Source organism: Falco punctatus, assembly GCF_963210335.1.
Source record: "Falco punctatus genome assembly, chromosome: 8".
Classification (NCBI taxonomy): Eukaryota; Metazoa; Chordata; class Aves; order Falconiformes; family Falconidae; genus Falco; species Falco punctatus.
In genome coordinates this window covers 63,704,057-63,730,598 of record NC_137588.1, presented here as the reverse complement: position 1 = coordinate 63,730,598, position 26,542 = coordinate 63,704,057, and the positions used below count along the sequence as shown (strand labels likewise).

General features: G+C 43.5%; 1 protein-coding gene across 2 annotated transcripts in view; it reads left to right on the top strand.

Annotated features, from left to right (window-relative positions):
* Positions 1 to 1,828: 1,828 nt before the first annotated feature.
* Positions 1,829 to 26,542, top strand: part of SHROOM1 (shroom family member 1) — a 59,725-nt gene continuing 35,011 nt past the window's right edge. The window contains exons 1-4 of one of the 2 annotated variants that reach the window (XM_080397760.1): positions 1,829 to 1,862; positions 4,356 to 16,613; positions 16,778 to 16,862; positions 17,291 to 17,360. The gene's annotated coding sequence lies outside the window, so the exon portion shown is untranslated. Of the gene's footprint in view, positions 1,863 to 4,355; positions 16,614 to 16,777; positions 16,863 to 17,290; positions 17,361 to 26,542 lie in introns of those variants that run through there. The other variant, XM_080397761.1, reaches the window with a different exon arrangement.

Sequence of the window (26,542 nt, the reverse complement as noted above, 5' to 3'; positions counted from 1 at the left end):
ATTAGTTTCATTGTATCTCTGTAAAATCCTGACTGTTATTAGATTGTTTGATAGTCTCATGTTTTATCTATCTTAAATATTTAGTCTATTATAATCATTACTTTGTTGCAGCAGCAATTATATTTTCCTTTTTTCTCCTGGGAAACACTGAGTACCTAGTCTGTACTACCATAAACTAATAATAATTGTTAAATTCCTATAAAACAGAGCCGAAGAATGTTTAGCTTTGCCTTGTAGCTAATGACATTTGTTTGTTTCCACAAGGGAGCAAAAGCATTAATCATAGGTATAGCTGTTATGCCCTGATAAACAAAGTGTTTTAATTTTGGCTCACTGAGCTTATTCAGTGGACTTTGAAATATAAGAAGTATCAGGTGCTCTCTGCAGGGTCCATTAATAATGTTGCAGAAACTCAGCTAACTGCCCATGCAGAGTAACAGCTGAGTTGTGTGTCTGCTATACAGATGTGAGCTGTAGCGATTTCTAACAATTTAAAAAGAAGAAATGTTTTCTGTCACTTCTAATAGCTTCTTCCTGCCACAAACCAAAAAGATCAAACAAAATATTTTGAAGAACCGGTGCATAGATACATATGTCATGGTTTGACAAGACAGAATCAGAGCTACAGAACTATGTACCACTGTTTTTATGACTACGGTGTAAAACAGAGATTTTTTTTGTTGATGGTAGCAGCCTATGCTCAAGTCAGCCCACTTTTATCTCCTTGATGATAACATCAGCAGCCCCTTAACCTGATGATAGCCAGAAGGTTGGACTCCATTTTCCCCTCTGTTCCTAACTGCCTTCTTGTACCTGATTGTTACAGCAGTCTCCATCGTCTTATGTAGTCATACCTGCAATTTGAGCTGTTTTTCACAGACACAGTGGATGAGATTTTTCGTGTTTATCACACTTGTAATTATCCCATGGAGGACTTATTTTCCTAGCTGAAAGGTCAGCCTTCTTGAAGAGCTTGGAAAAGAACTGAAACATCCTAGACGTAAACAGAAGCTGTAGCACTGATGGATAGATAGTTTATGAATTCCTTTTTTCTTGCAGACTACTACTACTACCTTTGCAGCTTTGCATGTATCTTTATATTTTAATTTACCGTCACTTTATCATTGTTTATAGAACCTAGAAATTTCCTTAATGGACTGTGAGCACATTTTCCTGGGTGCTGCATAAATACAGACTCAACTGCCCAGAGAGTTTGTGATCTAAATATAGGACAAGAGAAGGGACTTAGCATATGAACGATTATCTTGTATTTGTCGTCATTATAGAAGAGCAGAGTTTTAGGGCTTTAAAGAAGATTATATAAGAGCATTGCTGTTTGCATCAGGGGCAGCATGAAGATCTTGTTTTAATTTAACAGGTGAACACTGGAAGCTGGCCCCATGAGAGGTCGTCGGCAGAGCACACTGGTATGCCCCTTACCTTACAGGGGTGCTCAGAGGATGAATATATATGAAACACTGTGAACCATTCAAGCACTAGGGTAATGCGAGTTTTGTAATGACCTGAAATAGATATGCACAGCTAGGTACACAGCCATGATCGTGACCATCTCAGATACCGTTTGGTATCTGCAGGCTATGGCTGTAATAGGTAGGTTAGAAGCCAGCAGCAGTGATGATGTACTAAACAGTGTGGATTTTCCACAATAATCAGGTTTTAGAATCTGAAATAATGTAAAACTTCCAAATTTTAATTGTCTCAGTTCCTCAGGCAAGGGAAAAAACCTGCATGAGGAGGACATGCCCAAAAGGGCCTTCCTCTTTGTTCACATGCCCACCGAGGTCCCCAAAGCATCAGGATGAGGAAAGATCGTTCCTGGGTGGCTGACTCCAGTGAGGAAGGTGAGAAGGGGAGGGAGATGAGCTTTGTGGTGTACCTGGCAGCGAGGAGCACTCAGAAATGAAGTACCTCGTCCCAGGCATGTCTCTCCCTTTCTTTATGTCTGAAGAGAACTGGACTCTGAACTGCACCCAGTGTCGTGGCGTCAGCTGCTGCAAAGGCAGTGCCTGGCTCTGGGGGCTGGGGCAAGACTGTTACCCACCCCTTTGTTTTTATAATCACTATCTGTGGCCTCTGTCTGCCTTAGCTAAAAAAGACTGCCTTCTACTATATCCTTGTAGAGCTAAGGGGACCAGGCGTATGCTGTGAGTTTATCCAGTGGCATAATAATATTATGTTTTAGTTTTCTGCCAAGGGCACAGTAGTAAGTCAACCAAAAAGAAAAAAATCATTGCCTCTGCTTCTGCCTGCTTCACTAAGGCACCCATGTCAAGTACTGGATTCCCACTTTACAAAAAATATATTATAGCGGTGCCTAAAGTTAACGTATATATAGTTACAATTCTATTGTTTGCAAAAGGTATCTATTCTTTGTTGCTAAAAGACTTAGCTATAGATGATCCAATAGTCAATTTTCAATTTAGTTCTTCTATATAGTTTCTAGATTTATGAAAATTAAATCTAGATCTATGGAAGTATAACTTTACTAAACATTCTAATATCTCATGCATTCTATATTGGATTAGGATATTCTGAACAAAAATGAAACCTCATCTCTGGTTTCTTGTATTATTTATATGTCAATAAAAATAAGTAACTCTTTCAAGTGTTACAAAACACTTAGCTGATAGATGAAACAGCTTGGTCTGAGTATGGAGTTTGCTGTACAAGATAGGGCGATAAAGATGACAATGGCTTCTGTGAGGATGCAGGGGAAGGTAGTGCCAAGTTGGAATCGTGGTGCGTTTCCAAGCTCCTGCTCCCATTCCTTTGGGCTGGTTACCTTCCTGTTCTCTTACGTGGCATTGCTGTAAACTGAGCGCATAGTAACGCCGAGGAGTGACCTTGGGGACACTTTGTACAAGTGGAATTAATGAATGTTCTTGACAGGGTAATCAGTTAGTCGGTTCATTTAGGACATGAGTTTAGTGGCTTAATGGGCAGCAGTGTGAGAAAAGTTTTACTTCATCATGTGGCGAAAACAAACGATTAGCAAAGAGCAACCTGACAGCCCCACTCAGCCACGGAAAAAGAGCCCAGCTTTTCCTTTGCAGCTGGGCTGCTGGTGGCCGTTTGGATACTGGTGTGGTATCTTTGTCAAACCTCTTCAGCTTTACTGACATGAGGGTACATGCTGCTGGAGCGCTTTCTTAGGGCTCTTTTGTGTCAAGAGTTTAGTTTCCCACTCATTCACATGTTACTTTTCATCATCCATGCTATGATTGGGGAAGAATGTGGATATTCAGTGCTGAAGTATGACACTTGCAATTTCACCTGGTAAGGAAATATCACATGGAAAACTAGCAGGTTTGTCCTTGTTGTAATCGGATATTCTTTAAAAAAATAAAGGTCATTCTCTGAAAAGAAACAACAGCTGCAGAAAACACTCTACTGTAGGTAGTACAGCAAGGTTCCCGGAGGGGCCCGTCAATAGAGGGACACCTCCATTTACATTATGGCTGTATAGCATCTAATGGGCATATAGCAAAACCATAAAAGTTAAAGTTTTGGTGTACACTATCTGCAAGGAGTGAAATCTGTGATGTTGACTTATTTCTCATAGGTCTCTGGAAAGCCATTATAGGGCAAGTTTTGTGCATACTTACAAACATGACTACCCTTCTGGAACCTGAATGAGATAGTCTTTTAGTACAGTTAAATTTTTATTGAAGTAAAACTTCTGAAGTTAATGAACAGAACCATCACTTGTTTGCACATGTCGTTTCTGTTACAGGGAGGTGCTATACATGCATCCATAAAACATGGCTTTCAGGTGAAGTTTCAGAATACATTTAATCTGGTCTCAGGGCTATAGGGTGGGGTTTGCCTTTTCCTACCTGCCTTCTGGCTTCTTTCCATGTGTTGGTGGAATAGTTTTCACCTGGCCTGTGAGCTGAATGCTCACAGCTGCATGCTCAGTATAAAGCTCTGGGGCAGCCTAGGCTGTGTGCTTTGTTTTGGAGGAAGGTTAAGGGTAGTGATCTGCTGCTTTGGGGGGCATCTTATGGTTAGCTTAACTTGGGTATAATGTGAGGTTATACAATGCTAGAGTCAAGAATATTCTAGATACTATAGGTACCTAGAAAGATTCAGTGATAAAAATGAGTAGGTGGAATTTAGTTGGGCTTTTTATTTGTTTCCCCTCTCTTCATAAAAATGTAGGCAGGGTTGCATGATTTATCTACCTTCCCCTTTTTTCAGAAGGGGGAAAGTGTTTGGAACAAACTATTCTTAAAAACTGGTGAATTGGGGTCATGTACTAGATAGTTTTCCTCTAGCCTTGGTGTGCTATTATAAAGAGCTAAGTTTGCGAAGATTGTTACTATCACTTTCAGCTTTCCTGTTGTACTCTCCTGCCTGGTGAGCTCTTGTTTACAAGCTGCAGAAAAAAGAAAGCCCTGAAGAATGAAAATTCTCGAAAGTAAGAGAGCCTGCTGGTGTTACCTCAAATGTCACCTCAGGTGGCAGGTAAAATGCTGTGTACCAGATATGATTTTTATTTTCTTTTCAGAATTTTTTTTATTACTCCTAAATAAAATAAGTTTGGCCGTTCTTGTAGCATTGCTGCCGTGTGTTCAGCTGTGGCCATGAAGTAGGAGCTGGGAAACTGTTTTTCATTTTGTTGGCATCTTGTTTATTTTATGCTGTTATTAGATATGGTTAAGATGCAAGTCTTTATGTGACCCTTAGATGAGAAAAATGCTAAATTATAATCCAGCTTTTAAAAATTGCAGGAAACTAAATTCCATAATTATATTCTTTTCCAATCTCTCTGTTCTCATATATGGATACACTCCTCGTATGCGACTGTGTTTACAGTTGGACTCAATGCTGTTAAGGGTCTTTTCCAACCGAAATGATTCTGTGATTGTGTCCTGCGAGCTATTCTTGTGCCTTGAAGACCTTGGTTGGCAGTGGGCTCTTGACTAGTGTGTCCTTGTAGCCATGAAGGCCAGTGGTATTCTGGGGCACACTAGGAGGAGCACAGCCAGCAGGTCAAGGCAGGTTATCTTCCCCCTCTGCTCTGCCCTGGTGAGGCCGCATCTGGTGTCCTGTGTCTAGTTCTGGGCTCCCCAGTCCTTTTGAAAATTTAACAGGTGAACCATGGAAGTCCAGCACAGGGCTACAAAGATGAGAGGACTGGAGCATCTCCCTGGCGAGGAGAGGTTGAAAGCCGGGCTGGTTTAGCCTGGAGAGGAGAAGGCTGAGAGAGGATCTTCTCCACCCATACAAATATCTTCAGGGCGAGTGCCAGCAGGATGGGGCCAGGCCCCTTCCAGTGGTGCCCAGCGACAGGACAAGGGGCAACGGGCACAAACCGCATCACGAGAAGTTCCAGCTCCACGTGAGGAAGAACTTCCCTGCCCTGCGGGTGACGGAGCCCTGGCACGGGCTGCCCAGCGAGGCTGGGGGGTCTCCTTCTCTGGAGACATTCAAACCCGCCTGGACGTGGTGGGTCCTGCTCTAGGAGAGCTGCTGCAGCGGGGGGTGGGGGGTGGGGTGAGCTCCAGCGGCCCCTGGCCGCCCTGGCCCCGCAGTGGTTTGCGGGCGGTGGGCTGCCCGTCGGGTTGCCCAGCTCTTGCGGGGCGTCTCCTCCCTCTGCAGCAGGAGCCGTGGCTCCGCGCAAGGCTTCTCCCCCGCCGGCAGTTTCAGGTTTGTTATCCTGACCCCACCTCCGTGCCTCCCCCTGGGCCGGGCCCTGCCCGCTGCCTTCGCGGGCTACAAGTAGCCCCGGTGGCGGCTGGGCGAGCGCTGCCCTCCCGAGCGGGGCCCGCCGCCGGCCGCGGCCGCCCGGGGACACCAGGTAAACCCGTGCCGGGGGCAGGGGGACGCTCGGGGGCTCGGTCCTTGCGGAGCTGGCAGAGGAAGCTACAACTTGATGTGACGAATGCTCGCGGTGATGATCCCCGTTATAGAAATTACACTGATTGGTTCTAATTACTGTAACCGCGCGCACCCATCTGGAAGTGATTGGCCTTGGAGAAGGTGACTGGGGGTGGACGGGGTGGGAATGCTGGCGGGGGAGGCGATCGGTGCTGCAGCGCCAGAGCCGTTTAAAGTTCAGTGAGCCCTTCAGAGGGGTGGAAACGTTAGAGCGGCGTTTTCCCGGACTTTGCTGCTGGAATTGCCACGGGAAACTCGGGTTGCCGGTGCGGGGCAGCCCCGGGTGAGGGCGCGGGGCTTGAGCGCGTTCCGGGGGGGGGGGGGGGGGGGAGGGATGAGGACAGCTATGGCACTGTCTGCTGAAGACGGAACAGTTTTCTAAAAACTACTTTTATCTAACCTGGTATTACTCCGGTGGTGAAAAGCATTCTTTCGTAGTTTAGAATCTGTGGAATTGTAGTACTAAAACAAATTTTGATGTGTAACAATGTGGCCTATTTATGCTGTCTTCAGCAGGAGGGTTTTTAATCTTTCTACTAATTTCAAGACCTGAGCTACATAATTATTTCCTGCAAAATTCACAGGGGCAGTAATTGCCTGGGCCCTTCTTTCCCTGTTGTGCAGAGACCTGTTAATAGGATTCTTCTCTCAGAAAGAAAGGTCTCCTTAGCAGCATTTGATGTCAAGAATGAAGCAATGTCAGGTACAAACAATGTATTTCGATGAAGCGTATTCTAAAGAATTCCAAACTTAACTCCTGTGTTCAGTGTTTTGCAAAGTATTAGTGATGTATTTAAAAAGTAGAAGCATCTCCAAATGATGTACACCTAAATGTGCAAATTAATGAGAGAATCTTGAAGTTAGAACTTGAAAAACAATTTGAGTGTGCATTTAGAAAATAGAGATCCAGGTTGAATAAATAGGGGAGGGGACAAAAAGAAAAGTATTTTCAAGTGGGGGGGGGGGGGGGGGGGGAGGGAATTGCAGGAGATTTTCCAGCCACTTACAAAGGCTGAGAGAATATGCGAATGTATTTATTTATGAATTTGCCTAAGAGGGTTTTATTATGCTCTGATACTGTCTCATTTGGCCTTATTTCATGCTAAGGTGCAAGTCCAAGCATGCAAAGGGCCAGATTCATACTAACAGGGCTATTCAGGCCTGCCAGGGTCCCGCTGGCTGCCTATACAGTGCAGAGCGAGCTATGGAAACTGAAAACTACATCCAAGCATCCAGTGCAATAAGCTTCAGGCTGTAGCTGGAGAGGGGCAGGGGCTACTGCATCCCCGGCCTGGACAGCCATCTGCCCCCTGGACTGCACCTGCCCCGGCAGTACCTACCCTTGGGCCAGGCACGGCCTCTGAATCTGCAGTTCGGGCTCCAAGTTGGAGAACCAGTGACTGCCGCTGTACGTGCCACCAGGTGTTTGGTACTTTCAATCCTAACAAGCTCATTTCTTCCCTCTGACTTTGCTAGAGTTTTTCATCTGAGGGTTTTGCATTCCAGTTGTTTGCTTTGCCCAGAATTTTGGGAATATGTAGACAAAATGAATCCTACATCTCTAAGAAGCAGCTTAGGGAAAAAAAAGTCTTGCCTGTTTTCAATACGTCTGACCTGTAACTGAAAAACTTTGTTTCCCACGCTTTGGAGAAGGGAGCTAAATTTTGTTTTGCATGAATTTGCATCAGGGGTGTGCTCTTCATTGTTCCCTCTGAAAATCTTCACAAGTCTGGCCAATTAAGAAGTCTGAAAAATGCACATGCTTTGATTTTACTTATTTTAGTAACTTAAATGTCTGAAGATTCTGTTTTCAACATACTGGAATCTCTGAGAGCTTCCAGTTGTGGCTGGGCTGATTCCGTGCTAGTCCCAAAGCATAAGTGAAGATGCTGCCTTTGACCTGTGGCTTCAGATGATAAACCAGGTTGTCGCCATCGTGGCTGGCTTGTTGGCCTCAGCCAGCTTGGAGCTAAGAGCTGGTGCTGGCTGAACCCCCAGCGGTGACTTGACAGGGGACTTGCTGCTATAAAACAGTGAAAATGGATTTGTAAAATAACTGAAGGGTAGGGCTGATGCAAGTGGAATAGGAGTACTGTGGGTGTTCTTTTAATGTAATTCTATATGTATAGAATTTTAATACAGAGTGAATAAAAAGCAAAGGGGAGAAGGGAAGAAAGGTGCTCTGCATTCCCTGGCTACCACCCTGCTGCCTGCCAGCAGAGCTCTCTGCACTCGCTCTCCTTTTCTTTCTTTTAATAGTGTACTATAGTGTACTATATCCACTATATCAAACAAGAGAGGGCAAATGTAAACTTTCTTTAAACAGGGGATGTATTTATCCCAAGGGTATGAAAAAGATTAATTGCTTTGGATATTTTCCTGCTTGTTTGGGTCTGATTTGGGTCTGATTCAAAATGGTAAAATCAGTGTAAAGGTGCCATTTACTTTAGTGGGCCTCGAAAAAAAACTTCTTAAAGGATAGCAACAGAACTTAATGTTATGCCAAATCATATACATAATTAAGAGTCAATAAATGTGCTTAAATATTCCATAAATAATCTGATGAGCACATTTTTTTGGTGACCTAGAAGATCCTTTGCTATCAGGTGAGTGATGATTTTATAGTGTTTTTTAGTTTTTGGCATTGAATAATGGTGGGTGCTAAGGTGTGAGAATGAACGTCAGACAGCATGCTGTGGAAGTGAAATCAGTTACATCAGTTCTGGGGATGATGCTCCTGCTCATTCAGTGGGTTTCCTGGTCCTATGGTTGTACAAGTCTGGTTCCCATTCTGGCTTGATGTGCTGCTTAGAAAGTTATGCCCAAATACAGTCCTGTACATCATAAGTGGCATACAATTTCCATTTTTTGCTTGTGTGCATGCATGGGTGTAGACTATATGTCTCAAAATGAGATTTATAATTGTTTCGTATGCAAATGGATGGAGTGTCGGTACTTGCTCTCACAGATATGCATCATTCTATAAATACAAGCATGGTCTGCCTTCCTGTCAAAACAGCGGTTAGTTCAGGGAGGCATTGGGTACTGGGTAAAACACATTTATTTGTGACCTGCATGCTGGTTGAGCTAGCTTGGGGATCTGCCGTGAGCCTTTTGTTATCCCCAAAGACTTCTTGCATCTGATGTGGGAAGTGCTCACAGACTAATGAGGAATGACAGAAGGTGGTCTGAGAATGAATGCTTTCCAACTGCTGTGTAGGGATGTGTAAAGTATTTGAGCCTGGAAAATCTTCATACAGTGAATGAAGTGCAGAAAATGTGCAGAATGAATGTAAATAATCAAAGGAACTGATCATGAGCAACTGTAAGTTAACAGATTATTTAAAAACATGGACTTGTCAAAAATAGACAAGGTCAAATCAAAGTTAAACCAGCCAGATGCTCTCTCTTTTTGCCCTGTTTTGACAGGCATTTTATTTGCCTTTTTTCCCGTCTTCTCTGGACCAGCTTCCATCAGCCCTTGCAGATAAACAGTAACGGCCCCTTAAAGTGAGGCAGCTTTAACCAGGCCTGTAAGTATTCTGAAGTCTATCAGACTTGGATCATCTGAGGTCCTGTCATTAATTCTGCTTTATAAACTGTATGTTCCCTCTAACAGGGTGAGTTCTTACGCTGTGGTGGTAGTTTTCATTAATGACCAACTTATTTTTGGCTTTTTGAACAATGACACTAGCCTAGTTAGCAAGAAGTATGCTCTTCCTTCTCACTGAATCAAGAATACCTAATATTCCCTTGGGTTTATTTGTTTATTTTATATCTTGGGTTTTGAGATTTTTGTCCGTTTCTGTTTGCCTGAACAGCCTCTGCTCTTCTGCTGGCTCTTACTGTGTCTGCCTGCCTGGGCTGCAGCTCTTCCTTGCCACTCTTATTTCCAAGGCCCAGTCTTTTTGTCAAAAAAAGTCCACGTTCCCTCAGTGTTTAATCTCCTCCAAATCAGCATTTTGGTGTTTGGGGGATCTTTGGTGCCCCCCAATTAATTTCCTTTACTTGGCTCCTCTTTCAAGCCTTCTGCTAGGACAGCCTTACCCATCATCTATCTACCAGTCCAGTCTCAACACACTTTACTGTATTCCGACTGATTCTAACTTTTCTCTGAAATTGGCAATTCCTTTGCTCCACCTGACTGTGATCCAGGCAGCACAGAAATGAGAGCTGAAACTTCTCACAGCTGAGAAGTGCTCTGGTTTCACTAGCTGTGGATGATGCTGAACTTACAAGGCTATTCTTGGAATTTATTTTGGAAGCTGTGTATTGACTGCATGGAAACTTTAATACATCAAGTCTCTACTGAATATATGCAAAGTGATTGTTCAGGGCTGTAAATTCAGTCCCAAATTTAGATGACTTAGATTTCACAGATAAATCTGAGACAAGTGCTTGGTGCAATAGCTGTTCCTTGCCAGATTTTTTAGTTTGAACTCTAAAGGACAAGAGCTACTGTTTTATAAATGATTGCCAGATATTTTTTTTTACCTTGAGAAAACAATGTATTATCTTGAGACTTGTTCTTAAACAGCTGGAACACTTCATCTGACAAGTTTAAAAAAAACAACCAAACACACAAATCTCCAGCCAGAACATTACAGTCAAATGGATAAACATTTGTTGTAAGTAATTATAGCAGGAAACATGAAGCAATGCCGATATGCACAGGACCTTTCTAGAGTACCCAAATGTATCTATTTTTCATCCTGAATATGAAATGACATTTCTGTCCTCTTTGGGAGCTTATTCTTGGTGCAGCATTCCACACATGGAGCTATACAAGATCATTTCTTGGATCATGGACTTTTCTGCACCTGTCCCTGTTACTATACAGGCTTCTAGCTTCAACAACAGGAACAGAATATGATTAGAATTTGAAAGTAATCTTTCTGCTATTCATCTGTCCAGGACTAATTATGCATTGGGCTGTCCACTAAGCCTGTACCTAATAAAATTTCAGTCCCGGTTTGAAGCAATTTTTTCTTGTTAATTATTTATGATAATAAATCTAAATCAGTGAGTGGATTTTTTCCTGTAAAAAGTTACTAATATAAAACTACAACTAAGTATTTATTTTTAAATTGCCAACAAACTTTCCATGAGTTCTAAAACAAGTGGTTTAGATAGTAGACATACTCTTTGAGCTTTGTGATAATCTTAGAGCGTATAAAATGTAAAAGTTTGACCCAAGGGTTTGTCATGTCTGTGACTAATCACCATAAAGCTAATTTTTGGGGGTTTACTGTTCTGTCTTTGAAATAGTCACAATTGTATCACCTATTTATTGCTAAAGTTGAATTTTCTGGTATCTAAAATATCACAAGCCATTTTTACAAGACCATTTGTAGAAGACTCAAGAATGACTTGACTTAATATCATGTATTGCAGAAATCCAAGCATTAGCGATGTAATACAGCTTGTACGTTACTGACACTGTCAAAACTGGTCTGAGAAATGAGCAGTGTCTCAGCTCTTCGCCCAATCAAACCTTTTAAGGGACCAGTATTCCCGGTAGCACGAGGTCTGATTTAGGACATTTATCCAAGTCCTAGAAGATGCTTATCTCACTTCAGCATGCTCAAAAGAGCAGCAGTGTGGTGCCCCAGGATCTCGCAGAGCTGAACTTCTCTGCTCCCTTGAGTGCTGATGGTGAACCTGGAGCAGTAACAGCTTGGCTTGTGTCAGGAATGTTTGTTTCATCAAGGCTGAAAGGAGGTCATCTGTGCTGATTCCCCACCATGGCCGTATGCACATATTCCACATTGCTGAGGGATTTGTACATTCAAGGGTCCTTCCAGCTTAAGATCAGCTGGGCTTGTACATTTGTATTTTTGTCTAATCCAGGCGGACCACAGTTGTCTTGCTTGTGGCAAGTGTGTGGTTTGCACCTGCCCCTGCCTCCGTTTTATTCCTTCACCTGTCCCTGCTGCTGAAGACCATTTGTAGAAAAAACTCAAAGACAATTTAATTGTAAGATTTTAGGGGTAAGAGTGCTGCCCTTGTGGTGCCTGCTGCTAGGAGACCTCAGTAGGTGTTAACCACCCAAGAAAGTGTCCCACTTCCAGGTGTGTTTCACAGCCTTTTCCAGATTACACGCTGTTCAGTTACACTGCTGGCCATGTCCACAGTTTGGTGGTTCTTTGATGGTTTTGCACATCCTGAATACGTGAAATGTTTCATTTTGGGTGGAACTGCAATGTTTTATTTGGCACAAAACAGAAGCTTGTACTTTAAGTTTTTTTTGTAGACAAGCTGTAGAAGTGGTTTTGATATTAACTGAAGCAATTCTTACTTAGCCGATTCGGCTGCCAAACTGAAAATATCTATGATGAGATGATGCCAGAAAGCTGTTCCTGGCAGATCTCAGCTGGCAAAGTTCATGTCTCTGAAGCTTCTATAGTGTGAAACTGAGTTTCCAGTCCTGATCTCATGAGAAGTCCCTGCAAACCCTTGACTGAAATAAGTCATTCGACTAGAGAATATGGCTTTCTCCGTAAGCAGCGTCTGTTCCTCGGGAAGCTCAGCTACTGTTTCTGCCATGTGGCGTTTTCCAGCAAGGGCTGAGGAGCCCCCATATCAGACAACTGTAACCAAGGTTAAAATTACATGGGTGGGAGCGACTCCAGGATGTGTTGGTTCCTCCCTGCCCTTCCTTTCACACCAGGCGCTCTCCTTTTCCCCATGGCAGATCTTATGCTTTAATGTAGAGGAGACACTCACATCCATGTGAAGGCCCATGGTAAGCGACATGGTTTTTAGAATTGCTTTTGTGGTACTTCAAAGGCTCTTGGGTGGTGTTTCAGAAGGGTCAGTAGAACCTAGTCTAGCATACTAATGGAATATGAGCTTGCATGTGTACTCTTGAGTCTTGGGCTTAAGGATCTGAGACCGTAACCTGACCTGACCTCTGAAAATGCACCCACAAAGCTTCCCTCTTGCATGGTCATCTAACATGGGAAATCTGGTCTGGTCAGCAGGGAAGGGAACTGGAAAATAGACTTGTTCTCTTTCCACTTTTGCCGCTAACTTACTGTGTGAACGTGGTTAAATCGCTGCGTAGCCCCAAACCTGGCCATTGAATAGCTTGTCAGCTCTGTGTCTGAGAAGTGTTGAGTTCAAAGCACCTTTATATATATTTATATATGTTGCAAGTAATTTTGCCTGAATTAAACAAAACAGACTGGTAAAACGAGAAAGATTTGTTCCTACCAACTAAAAAAGAAACCCTTTCCAGTTCTGTGGGAGTTGTTAGCAAATTGTCAGTCATTAGATGAGAATAATAGAATTTCACATTGTGTATCTAGGAAAATTGATTTTATATATAAAAAGAATCATATTTTGAAAGGGGGGAGATCAGTTGTAGCATCTTGTATATCCACTTACAGGAATTTCCAGAACAGACACCTTTCTGTCTTCTGTTACTAATTTCTTAGAACTTTACCACTTGAAAAATGTCTTGAAATTTATTCTTGAGTTTTTTTCCATAGTGAAAACTCTTGCAAAAGCTGTTGTGACATTTGCATTGTGCATAGCTTGCAGAGTAAGACCTTATTAGCAGGAATGGTTCATTCAAAAGAAAACGTATGCTTCCTAAAATACCAATCTTAAAGGTAGAATGACTTTGTATATTATTGTGTCATCCCAATGCCTTCTGAAATTCAGGGAGACTCCAAAATTCAAATGATTAACTGGCATTTCCAGACTACTGGCCAAATGAATGCTTACCAAATCTGAAGTTGAGTGAGTAATGAGCCAGGTTTGCCTGGAGACCTCTGATGCTTCATTATTAGAATAACATTGCTTCTACTTGTGGAAGTATTTGTGCTCAAGTTGTGTTGGGAGACAGACTGATATTTTTTTTTTTTTTCAAGAGTCATTAGTGCAGATCCTGCTGGTTTTATACATTTATAAGCTTCACTGCAGAAAACAAAAGCACATGAGAAATACCTGTTATCAGTCACTATTCTAAACTGAACTGTACTTCATGCCCAGATCTTCACGTTCTGTATCTCTGTTGACCTTGTGTAATTTTTGCCTTAAAAAAACCACATGCTGCTGGACCAAGCCTCTGGCAGTCTGCAGCTTTCTTTGCTGTGCGTTGGTTTATTTGGAGATGGCAGAGCTGCCCCGCTCTGTATCGCTTAATGCTCCATTTCTTTATGACATCTAATGGCTGCATTATTTATTTAGCCTCCCCATAACAAAGACACCATTGTACTAAAGTGTTGTGAGAGAAAGCAGAAAGCCTGCTGCTGCCTTTGCTGTGTAACTGGATCAACATGCCACCAGAAGCCCCTGTAATTTATTTATTTTTCTAAGCACAGCAAGAGAGGAGCACGTACCTGATGACAAAAGCAGGCAGCAGCTGGCTTTTCTACTCTTCAGCCAGACCCTTGTCCCAGGGGAACCATAATGTCCCTCTCTTCTTAGTTCTTTCACATTTTGCAATGCTTAAAAGATAAACAAGTAGATTACCATTTCTTTGGGAGTTGTTTATTAGCGTCTTGCACCACTCTTTAATACTTAGCTACGAGTGTGACTCCTGAACAAATTTTTTAAATGTAGCAATAAGCTGCATTTAAATTCTAGTTTTATAATTATCTGTGAAAAAAGCAAGCATACAACTACTGGCAAGTGACACGTTCCTGAAACGGTGCCCTACTTCTTTTCTGAGTGCCCTTTCATTTAGCCAAAATAAAGAAAGAGTTTTGACAAGATTCGAGTGGAGCCACTATCAAGAAAAGCAGATTTCTGGTAAGGCTCCCTTTGCTGGGAGTGCTGGATACACATCCCTACCCCAGGTATCACCATGGGTGCACCCACTGCAGTTAGCTCAGGTGGTGGTAGGTTGGAGGGACGGAGCCTGATGCTTATTATGTTTTGTGCCCAGACTCCTTTTTCTGTCAAAGGATAACATGGCACAGCACTAACGCCAAGAGCGTGAGCTGGCTTGTGATGCACTTCTGCATTACAGCGCAAGCTGCCGGGGTGGCTCGGAGCTGCTAAAAACGCAGCCGTCCTGCCCGGCAGCACGCTCCTCTCATCTGCTCACCACTGGCGTTGACTCACCATCCACCCAGGTCCTCTGTGAACTCTTCCAGCTCAGTAAATCATCAGAAAACTTAAAACCCTGGACAGCTTCTGCCAAATTAGTAAACCGAATCAATTCGGCAGAGCCTGAGTACTAGAGCTGCAGGAAGGCGGGTGCTGGGGACGGGAAGGAAGGAAGTGCTGGGCAAAGGAGGGGTGAGGACAGCCTCTCCCCTTCCAGCAGCAGCGTTGGCTCAGCTGCATTTCCATTTAAATGGCTTGAGCAGATCCTGCTCTGAGGCCCAGGGATGGCTGACTAGTAATCTATGAGCCATACAAAATGAAGTTCAGCTGGTTTGAGAAATGACATTAAATAGTAAAATTAAAGCTGCTTATCCAGGCTGGTACAGCCCCTTGATTCAGAAATTAAAGTGTCCCAGCGTTGTGTGTATGATATTGTCTAAAGATTTTTCTGTGGGTTCAAAGAGCTCAGATGCTGGTGGTGTAGCATTTAAATGCACCTTCGGGGTGGTTTCAGCTGGAAGCCTTGTTTGGCTAAATGTTGTTCTTTTCTAATGAGACTTTCAAATATGATCTGATTGTTCTCACCTAAAGACCTACAATTATATGTTTTACTAGGGACAAATCCTGTAACCTTTCTCAGTCAAAACTCCCAGTGAAGATTTCCATGACTAAAGTGTGGCTGGGCTGCTGGGCAGCAAGAGCAGTTGCAGGTAATTCCTGGAGCGGTGCCTCCCCAGCACACACACCGCTGCTGGCCGCGGCTCCACGGGCAGCAGAAACCCTGCTCCTTGCCACGGCTTGTACTGCTGCGGAGTGGGAAACCAGCCTTGAAAGGAGCATGAGCAAAGGAGACGTCTGCGGGTTGCTTTGGCCGTAGAAGGTTTTGTATTGGATCAGGGATTGAAGGAACATGGGGACCTGCCTTAGATCCCCGGTACCTTGGCATGACTTAGAACAATAGTAGTTACCTTTGTTCTAGAAACGATTACCAAACGGATAACTCAATAATAGGAAATGCTAAAAAACATTGACTATTTTTGCTGTAATGTAATTCAGAAGGGTTAACTCCTGTAGGAATTACTGGATCTTAGTGAAAAAATAATGAATGTGTGTGTATAATACCACTGCCTCTGCCCAGCTAGCTGGTTTGCTTGCTAGGTAGGGCAGCCGCATCTCTGCAGCCTGGGATTGATGAGATTTCTCAGGGATGTTATTTTGTCTATTAGGCTGGTGTTACTTGGAGGGTTTTGGTGGGTAAAACCCAGGATTTTTATTTTTGCTTTATATCTGTGATATAGCATTGACCTAGTTTTTGAAGCCAATAACTCTGAGCAGCCATCTGTATCCCAGCTGATGCCAAGTAATGAAAATAACATGGAAAGGTAACAGCACACTGGGCGATTGGAGGGGTTTACGGGTAGCATTTGCTGTTTGTGTTGCTTCCCCTCCGGATTTCGCTTTCTAACACCAAGTTAAAAGGGCTGGGAAGGCAGATGAGCAGGGATTAGCCTGCGGGGTGGGAGGGGGGCTCCGGCCGGTAGCGGTGCTTTTCCTTTTGTCCTGCTGCCTCGAGGGGCTCATCTCAGTAACCAGTGACGGCTCTGGGCCTGGATGAAAGACTGGCACAGCTGTGAGAAATTATTTTAATGGTATATTTATCTGATATCCCTGTAGTCTGTAAACATTTCTGTGGTGTTGGTACAGTAAAGCTCGTGTTAAAAGGGCAGTGTCAGGACGCGAGGCGCTGGTGAATGGTGGGCAGGCATCTACTGTGGTGGTGCTTGATTGCTGATGTTTCCTGCGTTTTATCCAGAGTTACAGTCACCTGCCTCCAGGAGCAGCACACAAGTGCAGAACGCATCCCAGCGATGTGCAGATCTGGAAAGCAGCTTCATGAGGCAAGCTTTGGCTTGTAACCCTAATTCTTGCTTTTCTACTTCCAAGCAATTTTGTGCAGTGACTGTGGTGGGGTTCAGAAATGAAAGGCATACTGATGGCAGCTCCTGATATCTTTACCATGAGCATTATGAGATTTTATGCATCTCTGAAAGCATTAGGTGTTAAAATTCAAGGGTTCCCTGGAAGTCTTAGCTCTCAATTAAGAGCTCCCCCGTGTATATTAGTATTTCTGGTTGTGAAGAAGAGTTTGAAAACATAATGTAAACATGCTCTAAACATTTAGGAACCCAAGGACAAATAAAATAAACTTCAGCTCTGTTGTTTTTACAAAATCCTTTGATTGTTTTTACTCTTGGCCCTGTTTATTATTGTTACCATGTAAGTTTATAGATAACAAACCTTAAGCATGGTTTTTCACGACTTGTAGGTCTCCCAAGAATACTTCAGTTGTTTCCCAGTGGAGATGGATGAATGAATGGCTGATGTCTGATACGAGAGTAAGGATTATGCCTTGGTTCTATCATATTCTCTGATTCTAATTTATTGTAGTGCTTTTAATTGCCAGAAGCAGCTGTAAAATCTCTCTTTTGGGGTCTCACCATTACATCTCCTTCAATTTTTCTTAGTTATGAAACATGCTGTGGCATTTGAGTGAGGCAGGGCTGTGGTGAAGCCCCATCTCTCAGGAGCTGTTCTTGCCATCACCCCTGAGCTGCCCTGAGGCTGGATCTGAGGGCAGAGCAAAGGGCAGTTATTCAGCCAAAATCTGCAGCGCTTCCTGCAAAGGCAATGGGAAGCTTTAATTGTTAATACTTGTAAAACGTGGATTTTAGCCCTGCTCCCTGTTAGTTCGTGTTTCACGTGCTGGCGGTGTCAGCAGGCAAGTGTGGCTGCGTGGTCCTCCCTGACAGTAATGCAGCCGGATCCAGCCCCAGAACAATTTGCCATTGTGAGATGCAAATCATTAGAGCTGCAGACCATATATAATATTTAATAACTTCTTTACAAGGCAACTGGTTTACAGTTCGGGAGGGTCACTCAGAGTCATGTGATTCATATTTTGAAATAACTAGTAATTAGTGAATGCTGTTACTGTGTGTTATTGCAAGTTACTAGTAAAACCTCTGCTGGTGTAGAGCTCCAGGTTACCTGACGCTGGGCTGACAGGGCTGTTTTCCTGAGGCTTTGTATTGTTTTGCAAAGTTTCAAGTGATTTGCTCTGAGCTGTTGCTGGGCTCCCCACCCCGCAGAGGCTTTCAGCACCCGCAGGTTAGGGGGCAAGTTGTGTTTGTTTCCGAGAGTCTCACAGTTTTTAACGGATTTATCTTGACAACAGTATGTCAAGAAGAGAGGGTTTTATCCCCAGTTTACATACAAAAGATGCATCATTTGAGCTTCAGTGTCTGTACAGTTCTTGTTTGGAGTGGTGAGGAGTCAGAAGTCGTCACTGTACTGTCTGGAAAAGTCTGGATACAGTCTCAATTTTGATGTGGTGAAATGTCTTTTTTTTAAAAAAAAAATAAATCTTATCCTCAATATAAGGGCCAAACCTTACAAAGATCTGTGACAAATCCTGGAGCTAAACCAAACTCTCTGAGGTTAATGGCCGAGCTGCTGAATCCAGCTGCCCCCGCTGTGCCCGGGAGAGGCAGGAGCAGTGCATTAACCCTGGGAGCTGTAGGGTGGAAAAGTGACGACTTTGGCTTTCTGTATTTTCTCATGTGATGTGTTGGAACCTTTATTGTTCACATAGGACCGAAGTCAGATTTTTCTGCAGCGCTTTAACACATCAGTCATCTCTGGCATACCCGCACACAGCTTTCTGTTGCAAAAGGAACACAGACAAGCTCCCACATGGAGGAGGCATGACCAGCGTCGCCGGCTCCATGCCCAGATGAGAGCTTTGCTTGTGACCTGGCAGGAGGAATTGCTCAGGCTTGTCTTTTTCCTTCCAAGCTGGCATCATGCAGGCACGAGTATTTTTTTTTTTTTTTCTTCTCATTTCTCAGAGTGTTGGAAAGGGTCCCCTCGCCTCCTGTTGCAGAACACTTGACTTGATCAGATACCAAGTTGCTGCTTTGTGAAAACAGTATTTAATGCAATGACTAAACATGGAGTTAGTTACTGAGTAACTTCACAGGAGCCCTTCTCCATACCCTGGGAGTACTGATCATGTTATGTGCTGGTGAAAAAAAACCAGCTAGGCTTAGGGGTGGCCTGTCTGTGGACAGGGTTTTGACAAGGAGCCTGGATGGTTGCTTGCAGAAAACCCTCAAACATGAGTTAAATGAATCATCAGTGAACTGTATTCCAGAGGTTCCTGTACTCATGCACAGGAGATGTGGAGTTGAGTTTTTTTCCAAAAACATAATCCCTGTCCCCTCTTGCTTCTGTGCAGTAAACCCAGGGACAGGTTCTGAACCCTCTGCAGTGGCTTTAGCACTGCCTGCCTGGAGAGTGTGGTGAAGGCAGGCAAAACCCAAAGGCTGAGCCTGTGTCCCACTGGAGGCTGGTTTGCTCTCTGCCCCCACGTAAAAACTGAACGTAGCCACAAGCGAGCAGATTTTTCCCTTGAGAGACTCTACATAAGAACAAATGGGGAAGCTGTTGTCTGCCTGGCATTATCCAGTTGGCAGCTTAGTTTGAGGAAAAAAAATCGTGGCATAAAATCGGCTTATTTTTTAAGCCCATCTGGAAACTAGCAGGAATTCATCTAACCAGATAAGAACTCTATAAAATGTTAGTACAGAGCTCCATTGCATATATTTGGAGGCAGGAAAGCATTTATTGCAGAGGCTTGAGTTGATTCAGAGTCACACAAAATAGATGACAGCCTCAATCTGTGTGCCTTCTGTGCTGTTCTATGAACAAAACACGTTAAAATAAAAGAAAATAAAACCCCACTAAAATATCTGCAGCACATAAAACATAACTTCAATGTTTCCTTGAACTGTATTAACTTTTACGGTACACCCCTTTTTCTCTTCCCCCCTCTGAAAGTAGTATGTAATATTTTTTAAGAAAATCAAGTCTAACTACTTTGTTGGATTTAATTCAAATGACTTGTGGTTGGATTTAATTAGCTTTTGTCTAGTAGTGCTTCTCGGATGCCCCAGAGCAAGGGCTCTTGGCCAGTGCAGTACGACCCTGGGCTGGGGACAGTGAAGGGCAGTGTGCGGCAAAGTGAAGGATGCTCTTCTGGTGATGCTGTCCCGGGGGGATGCGCAGGAGGGGAGTCCGCTGGGCCCTGGTGGGGCGAGGACTTTGCCTGCTCTCTCTGCTCTGGCCTCAGCAGCATCTTCAGAATTTTCACTTGTGCCCGCACGGGAGTCGTGGCCACTGCCCCAACAACTCAGGCAGAAAAGCACGATCGTTAATAATTGACCGGTGAGATAATGAAATAGCCGAGCCCGCTGTTTGCTTTTCTTCCTTTTCCACTGCCACCATAACACTACGCACGACGGAACGTAATAAACCAAAGGCCAGTTTCCATCAGTGAGGCAGAGGGGCTGTGTGTGTCACCTGCGCAGCTGTGATGCCCGTGGAGCTCCTGCTGCCTCTGAGACATCCTGGTCGTGTGGTGGAGCAGGTGAGGTTGGGGAAATCGCCTCCGACACTGTGCGAGTCGCACTGAAAGCACTCCAGGTTCTGATGTCAAGGTGTTCTTTCCCACTGACGTTCGGATCTTTCCTGCGGACTTGGCTGGAATGTGGAACCAGAGCATTAGCTTTTGTTTTCTAAAGAGAAAATTGGAGGTAGAAAATTTGCGCTAGCTATACTTACAGTGAACGTGCCTTCAGATCTCTAGAGGTAACTAAGCCAAACATCATTTCAGTGTGTGTGTATGTATTTTCAGATGGCTTTATCTGGTATATATTGTCTCTCTGTAATTCCACAGTTCCTGTGGTCCCTCTCTGTATATTTGCTTTATGCAAGAAACGAATGAAGGTAACATTCTGGTCACTCGTGTTGCTCGTATCTTGTTTTCTGTAAATTTGGTAGCAACAGTGATTCTGCTGATCAGTGGTCTAAGTAACTGCTCCTTAATCTCTGGGTCAGCACGTGCGTTTGGGGAGGGAGAGCAACTGGATGAGACCATGAGTGCAGACCTTCGAGGGCCACACCATCCGTGTCTATACTGCGGTTCGGGTGATCTTGCTAGTCTTCCCTTACAAGCAGATTTTCCTTCATCGGTGGCCCTTGGAGCATGTCCTGGAGCAGCTGGAGGATGCTGCACAGGTCCTTGGACCTCACAGGGCTTAATGCAGAGTTTGTATGATGTTACATGGTCTGAGTGCTTCCAGATGCACCCAGCCGTGCCCATGGCTGTGGGTGCTTGGGGGCACCGTGGCAGCGGTTCCCAGGTGGTTTGTGAGGTCTTGGTGAAACAGGAGGTGCAGAGCATGTGCTCAGCACCCACAGCTGCAGAGCAGGATAGGCAGCGTGGCTGGGCGCAGGGGAAGGACAGTTAGAGATGTGTGGCAAGAGCATATCCAGACCCAGATGTGAGCGAGTGGAGGTGGCAGAAGAAAGTGTAACATCGGAAAACAGAGTGTTGGAGTGTTGTGTTCTCTGTTGATCCTTTCACCCCACCGAGGGCTAACTTGGCTCTCGGGTTTCTTCTAGAGCATCTGTTGCCAAAGTCCATCTGTTCCCATTCGGAGGCACCTTTCTGTACCGGTCAGCAGGAAACCGGATGAAGGAGCAGGCTGTGTCTTGGAAAATATTAAAGCCTCATTTTGAAATGTTTAACCTAGGGTTGAAAGCAGCTTGGGCATGTGGGATCACACAAGGCTGCCCGAACCTCAGGCTTTATCCTCTCTCTGCATGTGCAAGATGGCATTTTTCATAGGGAAATGTGTGAATGTAACCAAATAATTGAACAACGGCAGAACAGAACTTATACCAGAAACTTTATCTTTATAACACACTAATAATTTTAGCATTTTAGTGTGTAAAGGACCAATCTCACATGCATTGTGGACATGAACAGTCTGGTGTGTCACCTCTGGTATGGCCATCAGTCTAACACAAACACAGCAACTCTGCTCTATCCTTAGGTGTGCAAATTATGCATATTTTTTTTTAGAATAAATAAAATTTAGGTCCACATTAAATAGATGAGGTAGGAGGTCTGGAAGTTAGACATTTTTACATAGAAAATAGTTACCCTAGCACAAATGCACTTAATGATCCTCCAGCACCGGCTGTGTTTGAGTGGCGAGGCTGATGATGGAACGCAGGGTATAGATGGCCGATTTGGGAACTTGAAAGGGAAGTTTCTGTAGAACAGACTAAATGTGGAAAGCTGTATGCGAAAAAAATCACACCTTTCTATTTGGACAGGAACTAAGTGGTGTGAAGTGTTACAGACAGGGAATCACTTGGTCTCTCATTCATACGCTAACCAGACGGTCCTCTAAATTAAACTTCCCCTTCTCCCTGTTGAATTTACCCGCCTGTGTCAGAGGTGGAATAACTGCCCTGGCATTAGCTGCTTTGTTAAAGTCTCTCATTATTGCTTTAGGCACTGCCTTTTCCCAGAAGTAAATAAATTTATACTTTCCCCAATCTTTTCCCTCCGACATCTCCTGTCTGTTGTGCAGCGTGTCTGAACACTGTTTGCAGACCAGGTGTTTAATTTCTGCCTGTGATTCCGAGCAACTTGCACCCCACCATTAAATCTCTGCTAACGTAACTAAAGGGTATTTCCAGATTATTTGTAACTACTAATACGGTTTGATATTGTTATGGAAACCAGTGATAATAATATTTAGCGTGATTAAGAATGAACTTATGAATTCTACCCAAATGAAAGATCTGGGAAAATACTTGAATGTGATACTTGCCAAAGGAATGGGCCAGTCTAATATAGTATGTCTTGTGTGCATTTTGTGTTTTTCTCTTATTCCAGTGGAATGTTCTGTAATAAATGGGTATTACGTTACTGTCTCCTGCAGCACAAAGGCAGGCACAATTATGTTTAACATCTGGATGAATTAGACTGAAAACAGATATCCTCTGGAAAGGAATAGTTTGTTTCTTTTGTCAAAATAAAAAAGTTAAAGAGCTAACAGCTTTTTAATACCAAATTAATTAATATTAATTCATAATCCTTAATTTGTATATAAGAAAATCAGAGTGCTAATATTGTTTGCTAATTTCATTTTAGACTGGCAATGTGCTATGAAAGAATGGAAAAGTTACATGCTTTATTGAGGGTAGTAAGGTATTAAAAAAATTAATTTGTGGTTACAAGAAGTGCATAGGAGGTGAGAGCGCTAGGTTCTGTTCCTGTTGTAGGACTCTCAAATGATTTTGTGTCAAGGCAAATAATCATATACTGTCACTACCAGCAGGACTACGTTTATTATGAAGTTTGTAAGCTGCATCCTGAGGTATAAAGAGATTGTTTTGTTGGATGAAGTTCTGTTGCCACATTTCTGCTTGCTTTCTCTCTCTGAACCCGTGAGGCAAATAGTCTCCTGCTCACCAGTGCTCAGTGTTACAAAGTTTTCCAATTAGCACAAGCTGATTACTGTGCTCATCTGTTCTCTGGGAGAATCTGAGTGAGACAGCTTGGCTCTGCCATCCCTCTGCTCTGGGAAGATCTGGTAGGAATCTCTGACCAGCTCGTTACGTGTAGGTCATCCCTAGATGGGAATGACTTTGGGAATATAGTGAAGGGAGCGTGAGTGGTTCTGTACGGCGAGCTTTAGACTGCCACCAAGTTCAGCAGAAAGTGTCTCATCACATTTAAGGAGCAGGGAATGAATTGTTTAATTCATCTTTATTACATCTAAAAGCCATAATCTAAATGGACACACATACATTTATATACATATATAATTCCCTTTGATTAGGTGTGCAGTGGACGCTCCCCCTTGCCCAGACTGGTGCATCTGGATCTGTCTGGTCTAAAACTGGAGCGGCAGCAGCGATGTTTGTTCTCATGGCAGTTTTGTCTGTGGAAAACATAGTTACAGTATGGAGAAATTGGAATCTGCAGTCTTTTTCTGTCTGGGCCTCTTGGACTGCAATGACAGAGCCATCCATTAAGATTCTGGGACTAATTTTATATTATAACAAAAGAAAGCCTATATAGTTGCCAGCGAGCCACTGTTCTTCAAAAGATAAGATGACTGTATGGCATTTCCCAGCCAGCCAACTCTTGCCTCTGAGTTTCGGTGCAAGGTAGCTCTCCCAGAGCTCCGCGGAAGCCCAAAGGCAGATTCTGACCCATGTAGTGCTGTGAATGCGTGTGGCTCAGGATGTGTGGCAGCTGCTGGAGCTGCCTGTTAGAACTTGGGTTTTTCTACTTACAGGATGGAAATAATAGACATATTTTTAAAACTGTCTGGCACAGAGTGCTGGCTAACTCATCCTGTTAGTTACTCTGCACTCAAACCACACATCAGTCGGTGGAAGGAGATGTTGAACTGGATTTCACCTATTTAGAGGCCGGTTTCTTCTCTTGCAGGCTTGACTTGATGCCTAAGCTGTGGGAAGCGCAGTGCAGTCAGTAGTAGGTCAGGGTGACTGTGAGAATTTCATATTTTCTCTGATATTTCTTGGATGTCCTTGCTGGCAAGCAGCCAGCGAGCTCGGAATGAGAGAACAGCTTCTGAGGCTGCTCGTACTGCTCGTCTGTCAGCCTGTGCTGGTGTTGCAGTTTACCCTGTTCCTGGAAATCAAACCGCTTTTTTTCCTTGCTGTCTGTTAAAATGTGATGGCTTATGCACCAGGGAGAAAGCAGTCCTCTGAATGTGTCCTGATCCATCTGAGATTCCTTGCCTCTTTGTTTGTACTGAGTCAGGTGTGTGTGGGGGTGGAAAGTTGTTTTCTGCCCTTGAAGAGCAGCCTTGTTGTTGGGAGAGGAAGGAGACTCATGAAGAGTTTTAACTTTGATTTTTCTTCTGTGTTCTCTAAGATACTAGATAATATATACTAATTCTAAAGGCATATGACTAAAAATCAAAGTACCATTAGGGTTTTTTCTCTGTCTGAAATTTTGAGTTCTGTAGAGTCTGTAGTTCTTTATTGCTCTTGAATATTTTTGAGTCTGTTCTTGTAGCTGGTAAAAGCAGTATGGTTGGTAAACTTAATGGCATCAAATGAACTTGATTAGATTTGAAAAATAAAGAAGGAAAATTGTGATGAAGTAAGAAGGGATGAAATGGAAATGATTGGAAAGAAATGCATACATTTGGGATGAAACTGACTTCTGGCAAAAGAATGTTTTGAGAAGTGCTTTCAGAATTAGAAACAAAAAAGAGTGTTTGGTGTTTTGTAGATTAGGGAATAATGATGATGGAAGCCAAGCGAAATTTTTGAGGCTAAATAAGGAAAGTTGGGGAATTCAAGGACAATGGAGAAGTATGTGGCAGGTGACCGCTCTAATTAAAAGGTCACCCTGCTGGGTGCTCGTAAAAGGTCTCTCGCAGGGCTGTGAAGAATTGCCAAACCTGATCTTCCTCATTAAATCCTTGGCCAGAGATCAGATCATGGTTCTTGGGTCCAAAAACATTTTATTTGGGCCTCTGCTTTTCATCAGCTAGGCGACCATGTTCCTGCTGTGCCAGGCGTTCGTGCCAGCAGCGGGGCTGTTGCTGTACGGGGGTTCCTGCAGGGGAGGCGCAGGATGGACCCATTCTGGCACCGTGACTCGAGCAAAGCTCCCGCATACTCAGCAGGGTTCTCTCCCCCCTGTAGAGAACTAGGCAGAGCTGGGTAAGGAAGTTCAGAGAGATTTATCTCCCTCCCCACCCCCACAAAAAAAGGGAGGGAGGATATTTACATGCATTATTATTATTATTATTATTATTATTTTCATCCTCCTCTAGATTACTCTGGATGCTTTCATAGCTCCAGAGAGCCTTAAGTCTGTATCTGTGGGTTTTAGTGGAAATGTTTACATTCCTCCAATTATGATGAAACTTATTTCTGTGCACACAAGGCACAAACCTCCTCTAAATCCCATTTAGCCTCTGTTTTGAGAATGTCTGATGCTTTGACTTTCCCTGGCTCCCAGTAGCAGGGTAAGTTTCCCACTGGGCCCGTGTAAGCCAAACTTGAATGTTTGTCCTTGGGTTTTGATGTATGATCCCCTTGGCTGCCATTAGCTACCTGCCTGATAGCTCTGGAAATTGCACTAAAAGGCAAATCTGGCTTTTAGAGTTCTCAGAAATCTCTGCCAGAAAAACACAGATTAGCAGAGTCTGTGTTTTCTAGTCATCTAAAGGGTATGTCATCTGAGCTGTCTGCTTTCCTGTTTGAACCCTAAAGCTGAAAGTCCTGGGGGTGAAATTGTTGATTATAGGCTAGAAAAAAATAATAACAAAGAGAATTTATCTATTTAAAAAAAGAAAAAATAAGCTAAGAGAGAAACAGTGGCTTTCAGAGATGCTGGGTACAAAATTGATCAGCCAGCCACGCTTTCCTGGATGTGGTGTCCTTCCGTTTCTTTCACCCTTTCAACAGTCTTGTGAAAGTGATGGAATTCGAAGACTTCAGACATTTGTCTGGAATTTCTAGATATTTCACAGTCTCGTCAAAGGAGAAGCTCTTATTTCCAGATGTCTCATGTCTCGGAGATACAGTCATTGAGAATGCATCCATGTTGTGCACGTGCATAGATTTCTGTCCAGGAAGACCTGGATGGAGATCTGGGAACCTGTGC